The sequence below is a fragment of the Fundulus heteroclitus genome, chromosome 18, assembly GCF_011125445.2.
Source record: "Fundulus heteroclitus isolate FHET01 chromosome 18, MU-UCD_Fhet_4.1, whole genome shotgun sequence".
Lineage (NCBI taxonomy): Eukaryota > Metazoa > Chordata > Actinopteri > Cyprinodontiformes > Fundulidae > Fundulus > Fundulus heteroclitus.
Genome location: NC_046378.1, coordinates 38,242,127 through 38,258,190, shown reverse-complemented (window position 1 = coordinate 38,258,190; position 16,064 = coordinate 38,242,127).

Here is a 16,064-nt window from a genome sequence, read left to right as displayed (position 1 = left end):
GAACAAAACTTTGACCAATTCCTGATTGGTTAGAGGTTTCACAGCCCTGCAGCTCCCACAGAGGTTGACTTTTTTACCTCCTTTTTCTGAATACATAACGTATCGACTACTTTCAAGTTGGAAGGACGATTTTACGCAGTATTACAAAACGTGTTTCTGTACAAGATTACCAACTATAGCTTTAAGTGAAAATCCGCTGGACTTCTCATGCAAACACGACAAATCCTGTGCCTGGTGTTGAGGGACGTCACCTGGAGAGAGTAAGACTCTTATCTTCTTACACGCTAGTCTTTCTTCACAAGAAGATTTGTGAATAATCAGTTAACAGGGTGTTAAGACAACTTCCAGGTGAAAAGTCAATGAGCACTTTGCAATGAGACAAAAGCCCATGTGCATGTCCAGCAGGGTTCTTGAAACTATTTTAATTTCTTATATCGTTCTGGGCAAATTAAAAGAAGCCACACAGAGCTGAATCTGATATTTTTAGCAGGTTTGTGTTTTTCCTTGAGGCAGCAACCTTCATGGACGGCCAGCTCAGCCTCCCCTGCAAGGAAGGCTGAAGGAGGGAGAGGAGGAGGAGGAGTGTTGTATTACCAGAGAGCCGGAGGTGTTAAGTAGCTCAGTTTGGAAAGCGTGGTTAAGCTAATACTCTCTGACGCGTGGAAGCATTATTACTTAGGCGCTCAAGAATACACCTCCTCAGCCTTTGTCGAAAAAAATGTGTTTATTTAGGATGAAACATTTATGCATTCATCTCAGACACCAATTACATGTGCTGAAGTATCCTGGGTGCCTGTTGTTGTTTTTTGCTGCCGTGAAACAGCTCTCCAGCTCAGGGGGACATGTCGATATTTTAGCAGGATGTCATCCATTATTCTTGTTACTCGCTAACAAGAGATCCTGTTTGTGTGCCAAGCACTCTAAGCAAAATGCAAATGCGGCAGCTCAATCTTCCGTCTTGCCCGCACACAGCTGATGAGGCATGATTTGTGTGTGCGCACGGGCTGCAGAGTGGCCGGGGCTTTTATGCGCCACCGGAGAGCAAAGGCTGCTTTCTGTGCTTTCCTCCTCTCGCCTGTAAGACAATACGCGAGCTCGTGACCCTTATTTCTTTTCATGAAAGTCCCGTTTCTTCTCTCTGCCTCAGAGGGAAGGCTAAATTATTTATCTTACACGAGAAAAAGAAAAGCAACGGCAATACTAGCAAAACTGAAAGGAATAAAAGCTCTGCTGGAAAAGACCCACAAACACGCGGACATACTTGCATGAATAATACACTTTAACACATAGAAACGTGTAATATAATGTCAGTTTTAATGCAAAATTAAGAGAAACTGGATAACTGACATATAGAATAATGCTTAATGAAAGGTATGATTCACCATACCCTGTGGAGCTAAAGAAAGAAGCTCTGCACGATGACCTGGAGACATAAACTGAATGATAACAGAATATTCCTTAGAAACTAGAACACTGGAGATGGCACTATTATGGAGTGAGAGGAAAAAAATCCATTGCTCTATCCATCGTTTATACACGGTAATCTGTACAGGACCTTGGGGGGCCGATCTCCATCTGTAATTGGGTGAGGGGCAGGGTTCACCCTGAACAGAGTCTCATACCAAAGGGCAATTTAAGTGGCCAGTTAACCTGACGGTGATGGTTTCCGAATGTGGAGAAAAGCCGCAGCACCAACACAAAATGCATGCAAGCATTGAAAATAGAATAGAAATATCTTTATTGTCTGACAATGTGGAAATTCAGGCGTGTCAGTGGCAAAAACACACAAACAGGGCACACCAGAGTTACACTAGATCAAGTAATTTAATAAAAAGGCTAATTTATGGTTAAGTTCTAAAGTAAAAGAGCATGAGCTTTTCAGAAAGGAAAAACAAAATAGAAACATTGTGCAGTTCACAATTGATGATAATGAAAAAGAAATGTTAAAGTGAAAAAGCATACATTATGTGAAAGACTAAATTCAATATTCAAGTTAAATAGAGGAAAGCCAGCAGCCAATTCTCTCCTCAAGCAGCCTGGCCTTGACTAAACAGTTTTAGCAAATTTTAGGCCTTTCTCCTGGTTGCCTTTTATTTCTAAAGTTTTAGAGAAAGTGGTCCTTTCCCAGGTCAAGCCCTTTTTAGAAGAGCAAATGACTGTTAAGGTTTTTCAGTCAGGTTTTTAAACTCAGCATGGTACAGAGTACAGAGTACCGCTGCTTTTGATATAGCCGACCACAATATTTTATTATCTCATATGCCGACAACTTGGTTTTAGTGGTACTGTTTAAAAATGGTTTAGGTCTTATTTGTCAGACAGAACCATGTCTTCTACATTATGGGGTTCCTCAGGGCTCAGTCCTTGGTCCGTTGCTTTTTTTCCTCTTGTTTTGCTTCCTTTGGGTTCAATACTCTCTCCTTTCATTTTTATGCTGACGACAGTCAGATATACATGTTACTAAAAAAAGGACCTTGTTCAGTCAAGCCCCTCCTGAAGTTTCTGTAGAATGATGTGATAAAACTATGCAACATGCATGTTTGTATAAGCAAACACCTCAGAGAAGCTAAACCATGTGGAAATGGACATTTACATCTGAGAGACAGTGTACACAATTATTGATCAGATCAGAAACTGTGCAACCATTAGCATGTTGTAATCACTTATTGGGTTTGTTATGAGCAACAAGGATTATAAAGTCTAAAAGCAACTGGGAGGAAGGACATGCGGAAGCACTTCTTTGTGCATCTAAGATGCAGCAGTCTGTCACTGAAAGAGTTCTCCAGCTCTGCAGCAGCTCCATGCACGGGGGTATAGTCCATCAGTGATGGTATTTTTCTCCCAGTCCTTCTGTCTCCCACCACCTGCACAGGGTCCAGGGGGCATCCCAGGACAGAGCTGGTCTCCTAATGAGCTTATCCAGCTGCTTCCTCTCAGCTACAGATAAGCTGCTGCTGCAAAAGAGCATATTATAGAAGATGGCTGATGCCACTTCAGAGTCAAAGGTCTTCGGGAGTACATGTTGGGCTTTGAATTCAGAATCTTCTTCCTGCAAAGCAACAGTGCAAACAACTGCCTCACAGTGCAGCCTTGTGACAGAATAAAAATAAAAATAAATAAAAAGGGTCTCATCCTGAGAGTTGCATAAACTAAAGTTCCTTCTCTGCATCATAAGCACCATTTCTGCCCGTTTATCAGCATTGTCTCTGGAGTCACAGCGCCAAGTCTCACCTCCATACGTTGCGACTGCACATGTCTTCTGTTTAGAGCCGTGATGTCTTCTGCGGTAAGAAAGCTATAAATATTGAAGTTAGGCCCTGTTCTCTTGCTAATGCATCGATTATGGTGGAGATTCAGTAAAGTAGCAGGTGAACAAGAGCGCTCACCCAGAGGACTCAGCCTGAGTTACTCTCTCATGAACTGAATGTCCAGCCTATAAAGGCAGCTGCGGTAAATAGAGGATAACTCATTTTACACGTCAGACAGTTGTGAGGGCATGTATGGGAAAGAAAATAAATACTATATAACTTCAAAACTTGCTCTATGCACCTTTAAGCAAAGAGTTTTTGTCTGAATTTATCCAGACTTGAGATTGAGACTAGGACTACATCACCTCAGCCTCCAGGACAAAACTGTTGGGATGATCAAGGATTGTCATGATCATCAGTGGACCTACAGGGTAATTTTTTTCCCCCAGCAGGTCTTTTTTCTTGGTTTTCAACTCCAAAGTCACATAACCTGTTGTCAGCAGCCTCTCAGATTTTTTGAAGCATCATCTCATCCTCTAAGAAACAACCCTTGTGGTGCTGCTGCGGCTTTCACATCTGCTGATTTGCATCATAAACACATCGCCTGTTAAGAAATCTCATCCCTGATAGAGACGAGTGTTTCACCACAACACAGGCGGCTGCACGATGGCACAGAGCAACATTTTCCTATTACACAACCCTCCTCTGCACTCCGCAGCCCATTGTTCTCCCTCTCCTTCATTTTGCCTGGTGGCCCGTGATTTATTTTCCTCGCCGTTGCAGCAAAGTTGCCAACGTGTTTTGCTCTTTCTTCCACTCTTTTATTCATTGACCTCGTAACGACCCCAAACAGCACCTTGTTACAAACCTTCGAAAGGGACTCTGGGAAAGCCACTAATCAGAGCAGACAGCCTGTAAATACCAAAGCATGCACGCAGAACAGGGAACACACACTGATGTTAAAAAAAGGCACGCAGTAACACACTCACATGGATTTACGCGCGTAGAGTTTCCGGGAAATTCTAGTGCCTGCAACAACATAAATGCTTAAGAGGCCATTTAAGGGATTAGATGTAGAAAGTGAGACAGGATCCTTGGTGAGGCAAAAACTTAGTGTTTAATAGTGTGTGTGTGTGTGTGTGTGTTTGGGGAGTGAGCACAAACTGCAAAAAGAGACCTAAAATAAGTAAAATATTCTTGAAATAAATGTATTTGCCCTTGATTTGAGCAGGTAAATAAGATTTTTTGCCAATGGAATGAGTATATTTACCCCTAAAACAAGATAATTAGATATACTGCACTTGAAATAAGATGACAGAGATGAATTGTTCCTATTTTAAGTGCAAAATTCTTATTCCATTGGCAAATAGTCCTATTTACTTGCTCAAATCAAGGAAAAATAGTTTCATTTCAAGAAAAAAATTCTTATTTCTGGGTCTATTTTTGCAGTGCAAACTAAGCAGAGCTAGAGAGACAAAGATGAAAACACTGTGAGATCAAGGACAAGGGATGGAGGATGGGACGGGGATCCTCGGGCTTATTGGCAATTAAAGTGATTAATATCCTCCCGCCGAGGAGATGGGAGCGGGGCATGGAGGTGCTTAGCTAATAGAGTCAGATTAAGAATTATTGCTGCTCATGGAGACCGACTGTGAAGGACTCAAAGAGGCTGAGATCCCCCAGAACACCGAATGTTGAGGTTTTCTACAACAGGCACTGACATCCATCCATCCATCCTCCCTCCTGTCCAACCAACGTTCACCACTTTGTACATTTTCTACACCTCTTCAGTGTGGCCGGGGATGCTGGGGATCGGATCTATCGACACAGCCGAAGGGTGAGAAGTGGAGCACAACCTTGGACAGGTTGCTGGTCCGTCACAGGGCCAACAATGACGTCTGTGGCAGTGAAGGACTGTTGTGATCCCGAGGTGTTTTGGTTTCTTTTGTTTCTGCATTTTTCCATCGTTTATGTTCTCTCGTAAAAAGGAGATTAGGTGTTCTCCAGGAATTAGCTGGTTTAGAGCGGCAAGGTGTATGGAATGTGTCCCCGTTAAAAGACACGGAAGCAGATGTCTGGTGTTGTTGTAGATTTACTGTGGTTCTACAGAGGAATACAAATAACAATCAGTGCAAAACACCATACAAATATACATAAAATATGTATATCCAAACATGAAAGATTGTATTTAGCAATATCACATCTATGACTCATTAGCCTCGTGAGACCATCCTGATCTCGCGAGCTTTCAAGGTTTCACTCGCAGATCAGTCTGGCTACTCTCCGTTAAAGAAAATTTGGAGCCGTTCACCAAACGAACGTCCAATCAGCGTTGGCTTTGAGGCGGGTTGAGGTGTGACGCAACGGGAAGCGCGACAGTTCAGTCTAAAGAACATGGCGGCTTCAGCCGATGAAACTAGCGTTAGCGTGGCTATCGAGCAAGTTTTATCGGAATTACAGAGTATTTCTTTGCTGAGCTAACAAGCCTTTACCTGCAGCAGCAAGAGTAGCTTGGCTTGTGGTTGTGTTTTCGTTGTCGCTCGTAACAGAGCGACGACGAAGCATGTTGACGAGTACGTCATATGCTTCGTTAATCTGATTGGTTTATTTGGCCTGTCTATCACCAACATAGGCCAATCAGCTAACCAGTATTTTCGCCCCTTCCCAAAATTACTTCAACGGAAGGTTTCCAGATGGATATGCGGAGCAAATCTATCTGGCGGCGTCAGGTTAATGACTCATATCTTGTGAGCATGAATACAGCACACATTAAACGTGGTGAAAATTAGCTTAGTAGCTGAACATCAAGCAGCATAAAATGCTTAACATTAGAAATATAATCATGAAATATGCAAATAACACCATACAGCAAATGAAACACCATCAAACTCACCTTCTGACATATACACACAGCAAGTCCACTAGGCAAAAACATGTAAAGGATGAATTTTAGGGAAAAAAACGGGAAATAATGAGCTGTACGCTGCTACATCAGTAGGAAAAACTCTCAACCATCTCACATGCAGGTGTGGTGCGTTCAATGGAGCTTCGAACATCTATGGTGCGTTCATGAACGTCAGACATATGACATTGCACCGAAACACAATATAAATAAACAGTTTCCAAAGGGAAACATCTAAACAACAAGGACTTTCTAACATCTCGGTTGTGCTATATTGTTTAATTCCTTTACGTGTAATTTCTGACTCATTTCTTGTGTCCTGTACATTTGGATTTATTTCTGTTAGATCTCTTTTTCACCCTTGGTTAGGTTTTTTTCTCGGAGCTTAGTTAACTTTCGCTCTCTGTAAATGAGTCTCCCTCCCTCAGCCTCCCTGCTGAATGTCTGCCTTAGCCGCTCCACATCATCCTCAGATAAACACATCGGCTTTCTATGTCAGTCTCCACACTTCCCTCAGTATTTCAGTTCTCCTCTCCTGTCCTTGTGACAGGAGAGGAGACAGGAATGGTAATGTTTTTCTGTTCTTCCTTAATATTACTTTACAAATTGATTAGTGAGTAATTTAGATTCTTATCTTTAAAATTGTTTTCATTAGTCTGACTCTTTAGTTATCTATTTGCTGTGCACACATTTAGCTAACCTTATTTATTTGTTCTTTTGTATTTTTTTGTTAAATGCACCAAATTAATTTATTCTTTTGAGTTGCCAGTTTCCTCTGGACCTGCTGCTGAAATCATACAGATGAGCTCCAGCTGTCAAACTTCCTCAGCGGGTCGTTCCATTTGTTTGCCAGGGGAAGGGAACATTTGGCCTTTAGTTTAATTTTTCCATTTCTTTTAAGTTTAATCTAATCTTTTTGTAACTTAGTTCAATTTTAATATTTATTCAATTTAAAGATTTGGTAATGCGCTGACCAGTATTTGTTTAAGTTATTGTGTGTTTAATTACCCCTGTATGTGAATTAGCAGTGGTCTGATTAGTCACTATTTAAGTTTCCCTCATGTCTTGTTTGTTAGGTCAGTTTTGTTCTTGAGTTCTTTGTGTTACCTCCTGAGTTGTAAGGTTGTTATGTTGACCTCAGTTTTTGGGACCCAACTTATTATTTTTGAATATTTTTTGTTATGTATTAAGAATATATTTTGAAAATTTTAAACATCTCTTTGGCTGGTCTATGTAAAACCTTCACAGTCCAGTTCACCATTTGTAAGTTTGCCCTTTATTATAAATTAAGTTCTTCAATTCATCACGCTACTCCAGATTTTCCCGTCTGCACTTGGGTCCATTTAAACCCCACCAAAGGTTGCAGAGAACATATCTTCTGTTAAAGGGTTCTCTTTTGCTGTATTTGAAGGAAGAGTTGGCCAGCTTCCTCTCGTTATCACCTCTACATTTTAGAGAAACAAATTTAAAAAAAAAGAAAAGTAAATGAGATACACGCATAATTTGCAGAAGAGCTGTTAATAAAGGGAGAGACTCAAAAACAGGCTCTGGAACTAAACTGGAAATGGTTTCAAAGGGTTTGAGTCCATAAAATATCATCCACTGTTTATGGTAACTGGACTGAACTCATAAAGCTCTTTTATAGTCATACAAATAACTCAAAAATGCTTTTACATTTCAGTTACACGCACAATTGGCAGCAACTTTTCGCCTTTTTGCCCTCCAGATTGTTTTTTTTTTATGGTTTGGAAACAAAGGCGCTAAATAACAAATGAAACTGCTAAAATTGTTGATGCAGATATACAATAAAAAATATTGTTTAAGGTATGCCTTTAAAATAAATTCCCTGACACAAAACAAATGCTTTATAATACTGATTGTTTGATTCATTTTTGTCATCCCTTTCTCGCCTAAAGGCCAGAGTTAATTGATAAAAAAAAGAAAAACATTCTTAAGGTATTTGGGCATATGATCTGAACAAATAGAAAATATTTGCTAAGAATATATTGTGAACATATCTTTTGTAGAAAAAAAAGAGCAAATCAGATGTTTTAGGCTATGAATTTGTTACTAACAATGTTTTCATTTTTCGCTACTTTTTACTAGTCTCTGCCATCAAAAGAGGGGGAAAATATTCTGTTTTTCACACCATCAGATTTCATTCGACAAGCAGAAATTGGTGTGACATGTCCGTGGATCCCCAGAAATCTCTCTTTTTCCTGGACTGTGTTTAAAAAAACAACAACAACATTCCTTCAATAAACCCGATGCTGCGGCGCTCACTGGGGAGGTGTTAAAGTGACGTCACCGCAGACGGGAATCTGTTCAGGCAGAAAGGGCGAAGAGAAAAGAGGCTGAAAGGAGAAGCAGGGGTGAAACGAGGATGAAAGTCAGTTCAGACCGAGCTGATAGTGGAAGGGTTCCGCTTGTGTGAAGGAAGAGGTTGTTGTGAGAGAAAGTGGCAGCGCTGGAACCAGCATGGCCCTCGCTTCGCCTGCGTTGACGCACTTGTCCTGAAGGCCTGAATGATTTATTAAAGTGAGGAGGGCAGCCAGCCGAGCTCTGATTAACCAGGGGAGCGAGGGAAGACAAGCTCTCCTCTATTATTCATCCAAAACGCAGGAGCACGGAGTGAAGGAGTGGCAGGAAGAGGAAAGGGGAAAGACACAAACATAAGCGGAGTCAGTATTTTCTGCTCTTTGTTTCCTGGATCTTTGGATGCCGACTTGTTTCTGGGCGACGACGATCGTTCCGTAAAGAAATATACGGTTCAGGTTTGAGCTGTTAAATAAATAAATAAATAAAAACAGACCTGGCTGGCGGTTGCGGCTGCAACGAAACCCTCAGAAACACCGAGTTGTTTGTTGTCTCTAAATAATGAAGCGAGGCTTTTTTTTTTTTTGCTGAGACCACATTATGAGATTCACTTCAACGCTGCAGGTCTGACAGCACCGAGCTGCACACATATAACTGAGAGAGACATCTCTTCTCTTCTTAATGGGTAGAAACATACAAGTTTGATGACCTGCAGGTCAAGTGGCTGCCATGTTGGAAGGGAGGCGCTTTAAACTTCAGCCATGTCAGCGGTAATGTTCAGGAAAATGAGTATATCTGCAGATTTTATTCCAGTACTCCTTCCTTATGATTTCTCTTTTGATTGTTTTTTTGACCAGAACTGAATTCAGGTCATAACCCATAAATTTATGCAAATTTAAAACAGATTACTGTTGCATTTAAAAGACAAATGCATGTTGAGGTACTGCATTTGTGGATATAAATGCGTTATGATGAATTGCAGTGCCTTGACTTTGTTATGGTCAACGCAAAATGTGACATATTTAGCCATCTGCTCTGATCAGCCTCCCTGTTCCTGACAAGGGAAGGTATCCCTACAGCATGATGCTGCCACCAGCAAGTTTCATGGTGGTGATGGTGTGTTCTGGGTAAGGCGCAGTGTTTGTTTCCCGCCACACCAAGGTTTTCGCTTTATGGCTAAAAAGTGAGGACACCACCAAAAGCTGAAGCACATTTTGGTCATTGGTGGGCTTCAAGTGTTGCTGGACCCCTCACGTTGCCAGGTCTCTCCATGCACCTCTGCAGCAGCCAAACTTGTGTCATAAACATTCGGATCTCAGTCGACAGATTCTCCAACCTGAGCTGTGGATCTCTGCAGATCCCCCATAGTTGACAGAGTTGCTGCTCCTGATTAATACTCCTCTTTCCCCGGTGGTCAGTTTAGGAAAACCGCCAAGCCTTGGTAGGTTTACACCTGTGTCACACTCTCTCCATTTTTGGAAAGTTGATGGAACAGGGCTCCATGAAATGTCCAGGGGTTAGAGTAAATCCTGCTTCAAACCTCTTCACACCTGAATGTTGTGCTTCTTGGTCTTCATGATGCTGTTTGTGCACTAATGCTCTCCAAAAAGCCTCTAAAGACCTTCGCTGAACAGCTGGATTTATGAAGACATTTTATTGTGTGAGGGAGAATCAAGTGTAGGGATATCCCAGCAAAAGGGGCTCAGTACAAAGGCATGCCACACCTTTCAGATTTGTATTTGTAATTTCCAGCTTTTTCCTCCCTGTATCTCAGAGATAAAACTTTAATAGACTGTTAGCATATTTTTTTAAGAATTGTCTAAGCCTCACAGATGTTCTTCATTCTCTTTTTTTATTCGCAACATAAAACCAAAGTGCATAATTTTCTCTAATGGTCACGTACAACTGGGCTTCAGCAAAGTAAACGTTTAACCAAGGCGTGTCCAAAGTGCGGCCCGGGGGCCATTTGTGGCCCCTGGACTCATTCTGGGCGGCCCCCCTACCAACATTTCAAGAAAGATTTGGTCCACCAGCACAGGTGGCTGACACAGATGGAAACTTTTAGTTTCTAATTAGGTCAAAATTATAACAGAAAAGTTAAAATCCTACAATTGAAAATGTTAAGTTCAACACAAAGTATTCATCTTTTAATAAACAAACTTTTGACATTCTCTTTAATTTCATGTTAACATCTATCCAATGACACTTAATTACCCAAGTGCAAGTGTTTCCAAAGAACAACTGAGCCAAATACTGTCCTTATATTGCTATACCAAAATGAGTAAAGTTTATTATTGTTAATACGACAAATGAGCAAAACATTTTTATACATTTTAAAAGTATCATATTTTGTAGAGCAGGTAAAAAAAATTACATTATATTTTTTTGCTTTAAAAAAAATTGACACATTTTTTTTGGCCCTCAAGTTCCTTTAACTGGACAATTTTGGCCCCTGTGCCGAAAAGTTTGGACACCCCTAGTTTAACCTAACAGGAAAGGATCAAGAATGTTTTTACAAAATGGTTTCCGCATGTAATTTTAAAATAAAAAACGTTCATCTACACTACATCCACTTCTACAAGAAGGTCTGTAGAATTATAAGTTGATTGATGTCCATTCTAACGATAAACTTCAACCATCTTGGTCAGAATACTTACATGTACACAACCATGTATGCAAAAATATCTCCAAGGTCAGGTTTGGAGCATGTTTTATGTGATTAAACATAAAAGAATTGTTTTTTTTTTTTTAAAAACTGTCTTTTTCCCTTTACATAACTCTTATTTCTATTTCATGTTTCCTTTGACATGCTCCCCCCAAAGAGACTAAATTCACCGCGATTGCTCTACGTTGTGTCTAAATTATAAATGCATTTGTCTCTGTGTGTCTTTTAAGTCTAACACAGACTTACGCTGATCTTCAGGGATGAAGAACACAGACGCTGGCGTCTTTATAAAACAGAGAGAGAGAGAGAGAGAGAGAGAGAGAGAGAGAGAGAGAGAGAGAGAGAGAGGCTGCAGATCAAAAGGTTCGACTCCAACTTGGATAAAACACACTCGTTGCCCATTTAGCACTCTGTGGCATAATAGTGCTGCTAATTGATTAATTAGGCGTCACAGCAGCAGCCTGAGTGCTCAGAAGATAACAAAAAGAGAGGAGTGAACAGAACTTCAAAGGAGGAGACGAAAAGGCTATAATTAAAAACAATGCTTGACAGCGATGGGCTGTGATGCCCCAGAGAGGGCTGGTAAATGGACGTCTGGTTTTCTGTGGAGCAGCGGGTCGGTTTCTGCTGAATCTATAGACGATGATGCAGTGCCCTCTGCCGTCGTTCTGGTTTCGGCTTCAGTTCCCCGCGTGCTACAGCTCCCTCCAGGATTACTGGCAGCCCTGCTGACAACACTTTGCACCACCAGTGTCGGCCAACGAGACAGCTCTCGGCTCGCTGTAGGGTTGGAGAAAACCGAGAAGGGACCTTTGACCTCTCTGATGCCCTCGTTGCTTCAGCGTACCCCACGGGTTTTAAATGATGTGGGTCTGAGATGAGCATGGAGGAATGTAGATTCTTGTGTCTGGAGAAGGATTTCTGTGATGATACGGCAACTGTGGCTCAGTGGGTAGAGTAGTGTTGCTGCTGAAAGGTTCTGGGTTTGATTCCAGCTTGCCAATGTTACTGCTTCAGTCTACTTTCAGCTAGAAACGCCATTCAACTTTTAAAATGTTCAAATAACCTTCAGCTATCTTCAGCTACCTCAGCTTTTTCATATCTTCTATCATTTTCATATAGTACCTCCTTAAAATGTTTTTGCATTTTCATAAAATTCAGAAAAATCAATGCGTTGCTATGGTTGCTAGGGAGTTAATTTAGAGTGGTCACTCTAACGTTCCTGTAGAGTTTCCTTCTCTGAACAACTTCTTCTCACTCGCTCAATTTTCACTCTATTCACATAAATTATACATCAAAACGTAGGAATTTTTGTCTGGATTCTGGAAATGTAACCATCATTAGTGTGGGATTTAGAGATTTTTCGCAAATCACCCCAGAGCACCACGAAACCTAAAAGCTCTCCATTGATTTTCTATGGAGGTGTGGTGAAAAATCACACCTGACATTCCCAATGTTTACATGCACCTGCAAGACACTAAATACCAAATTGCCTACTGATCTGTGTATTGGTGTATGAATGTGGCTGTAGTGTAATGTGCTTTGAGTGGTCAGTATGATCAGATGAGTGCTACATAAATCCATTTGATTCAGTTAATGATTTGGACCACTGTTCTTCTTAAAGGGCATAAAGATGACCAATTTTCATGTTTTTGTGCCGTATCAACACATTTTTATTTTAAATATCCTGGTATTCCTAAGAGTTCATGATGCAATGCTCTCTAATCAAGGTTTCCAGGTTCTTGAAACCAGAAACAGACCCAGAGCATCACAGATCCTAGCCTCGCGAGACCATCCTGATCTCGCGAGCTTTCAAGGTTTCACTCGCAGATCAGTCTGGCTACTTTCCGTTTAAAGAAAATTTGGAGCCGTTCACCAAACGAACGTCCAATCAGCGTTGGCTTTGAGGCGGGTTGAGGTGTGACGCAACGAGAAGCGCGACAGTTCAGTCTAAATAACGTGGCGGCTTCAGCCGATGAAACTAGCGTTAGCGTGGCTATCGAGCAAGTTTTATCAGAATTACAGAGTATTTCTTTGCTGAGCTAACGAGCCTTTACCTGCAGCAGCAAGAGTAGCTTGGCTTGTGGTTGTGTTTTCGTCGTCGCTCTGTTACGAGCGACGACAAATCTGATTGGTTTATTTGGCCCGTCTATCACCAACATAGGCCAATCAGCTAACCAGTATTTTCACCCCTTCCCAAAATTACTTCAACGGAAGGTTTCCAGATGGATATGCGGAGCAAATCTATCTGGCGGAGTCAGGTAACACAGATCCACCACCATGCTCAAAACTGAACATTTAATGTTTTTTTCCCACTAGTTTTTGTTCCTGAAAGGCTCAGACACATAACAAAAATAAAAATACAAAACAGGTTAGATGAGCAAACTTCACACATTTATGTTTGTGATGCTATGACAAGGGCTGGACGATAACTCAGTGACAATATATATCGATGATAGAAAAAAGGGGTCAATAAAAATTTCAATAGAATAATGGTTTTCCTTCCTTTTGCATTCTAGCCAATCATGTAGGTTGATATTATAGTTACATCTTCCCAACCAATCACAACGCAGACCCAGGAACCAAGCTCCGCCCCCTTCAGAGAGTTCAGAGAGCACGTGTTCTTTTTTCTTTTTTAAAAACTTGCAGTTTTGGTAAAAATTGGTTGAATAAAGGATTAAGTTTGAAGTGACTGGAGCATTTACCTGTCCCTGCACCTGTTGGTGGTGGTGGCTAAATCCATAGACATTATATACGTAGACGCGTCGTTGGGCGGGTTCTGCCTATGCTGCGGATGCGTCAGAGCGTCCGCCATGTTGAATGTGGCAAATCTGCGGTTAGTCTGAGTCACTTAAACAGTATCAGAGGGAGTTTAATCTCAGAACATACATTATATTCGGAATATCTTTATTTTTTTAATATTACAAGTTTTTTTTCCGTATCCCTTTGGCTTCATTCTTCCTGAATTAATTCTCGTAAAGAATAAAAATAATTAAAAGAATCTAACCTGGCCCTATTACTGCAGGACTCAAATAGTTATCCATACTGTGACTGTTCAGGAAATGTCCTCCCTTAATTCTCATAATACGTTATTCCCATAATATTACCACTTTTGTCTTTTTTTTAGTTTATTGTCCTAGGACTTTTTTTGCCTCATATTAGTAATTTATTTTTTAAATACTCCTCCAAAACGTCTGTTCCTAATCTGTGACTATACCAGAATTTAAAAGGTTCACATGTGACACGGTTTTATGAAATCATGAAGACCACAATGTTTAGATTGAATTGACTTTTATATTCATAACACACACACACAATATATATATATATATATATATATATATATATATATATATATATATATATATATATATATCCCTGCCTCCCGTGGCTAAATCAAGCTAAATGCCAGCATGAAAACCGGTTTCTTCGCTCAAAGCGTGTCCGCAATGTTCTGTTTGGTGCCATCTGGTGGTCAGAAGTAAGAAGAGCAGCCTGAGTCTTATAACCAGTTTAGGCTGCTGTTGTGGTGCTTTGAACATGCATTTGTTGTGGGTGAATTTGACTGATAATCTTTAAAGCACACGGGCCATGATACAGTCTCCTTTTGCATTTGTAAACAGGTTATAAAAAACATTTTAACCCCGAGCACGATCTTTAAAATAGTTTGTGCTGTGAGATCTCTGCCTCCAAAGTGTTGCGTGTCGGGAGCTTAATGCCATATTGTAACTTGTGTACACAACCGTTCAAAGGTCTGGACACACCTTTATCATTCAATGGCTTTTCCTTATTTTTATTACGTTCTACTGTGGACACACCGCAAAGACATCAAAACTATAAAGCAAAAGTATATAGAAAGATTTAGCAAACAAAACAAAAGGGAAATAACTCTCCTGAAATGGTTCTTAAGCAGTGTTGAAAGAGTTCCCAGATGTAGCAATAAAAATAAAGACAAACCATTGAATGAGAAGGTGTGCCCAAACTTTAAATTGGCAGTACCTGCATTGTGTATTTTTCTACAAATGCATTTGAACTGTGGGTAAAAGGGGGAGATGTGCTGGTAGAATTAAAATGAGAATAAAGCTACAGCGTTTGGTATTTATTGTGCAAGAAGAGGACCTCTCCCTGCCAGTGAGTCACGTCATGACACAACGATAAATCAGATTCTAAAAACATCCCGACTGAAGCTCAGAAAGTCATTCATCGGGTCACTCGGACTGGACAAATCCGGTTTTAGTTTTATTTTTCCACACAGACTAACACCTAAGTGCTGGTGTACATAGTGTCGTGCCTGTGGGTGTGCAAAGGTTGAATGCGTCACTTTTTCCCTGAAACAGGGAGCTTTTTCTACCCTCCCCCCCCCCCACCACACACACACACACACCTCCTTCCAAACAGGTCCTGTTGTTTTAAACATTTTTAATTATTCCTCTGAGCGAGTTTAGGCAAGCAGATCCCACGAGATGATCCAATCGATCGAAACTTCTGACTTTACAATGTCAGAGATGCACTTATTTTAGTATAGCAAATGTTTTGCTATACTAAAACAATTTTAATGTTTTCTTTTTTAATCTACAATGGCCCTAATCAAATTTGTGGGGGTCGAAAATAATGAGAATAAAGTAATGCACTGCAAAAACTGAACTAAAAATAAGTAAATTTTTCTTAAAATTAGTGTATTTGTCTGTGATTTGAGCAGGTAAATAAGATGATTTGCCAATAGAATAAGATGTATTTACTTAAAATAGGAGCAACTCATCTCCATAAATCTTATTTCAAGTGCAGTATATCTAATCATCTTATTTTAGGGGTCAAAATACTCATTCCATTGGCAGATGAGCTTATTTAACTGCTCAAATTTAGGACAAAAACACTAATTTTTAAGAACATTTTACTTATTTTTTAGATCTGTTTTTGCAGTGTATTATTAGGTGTA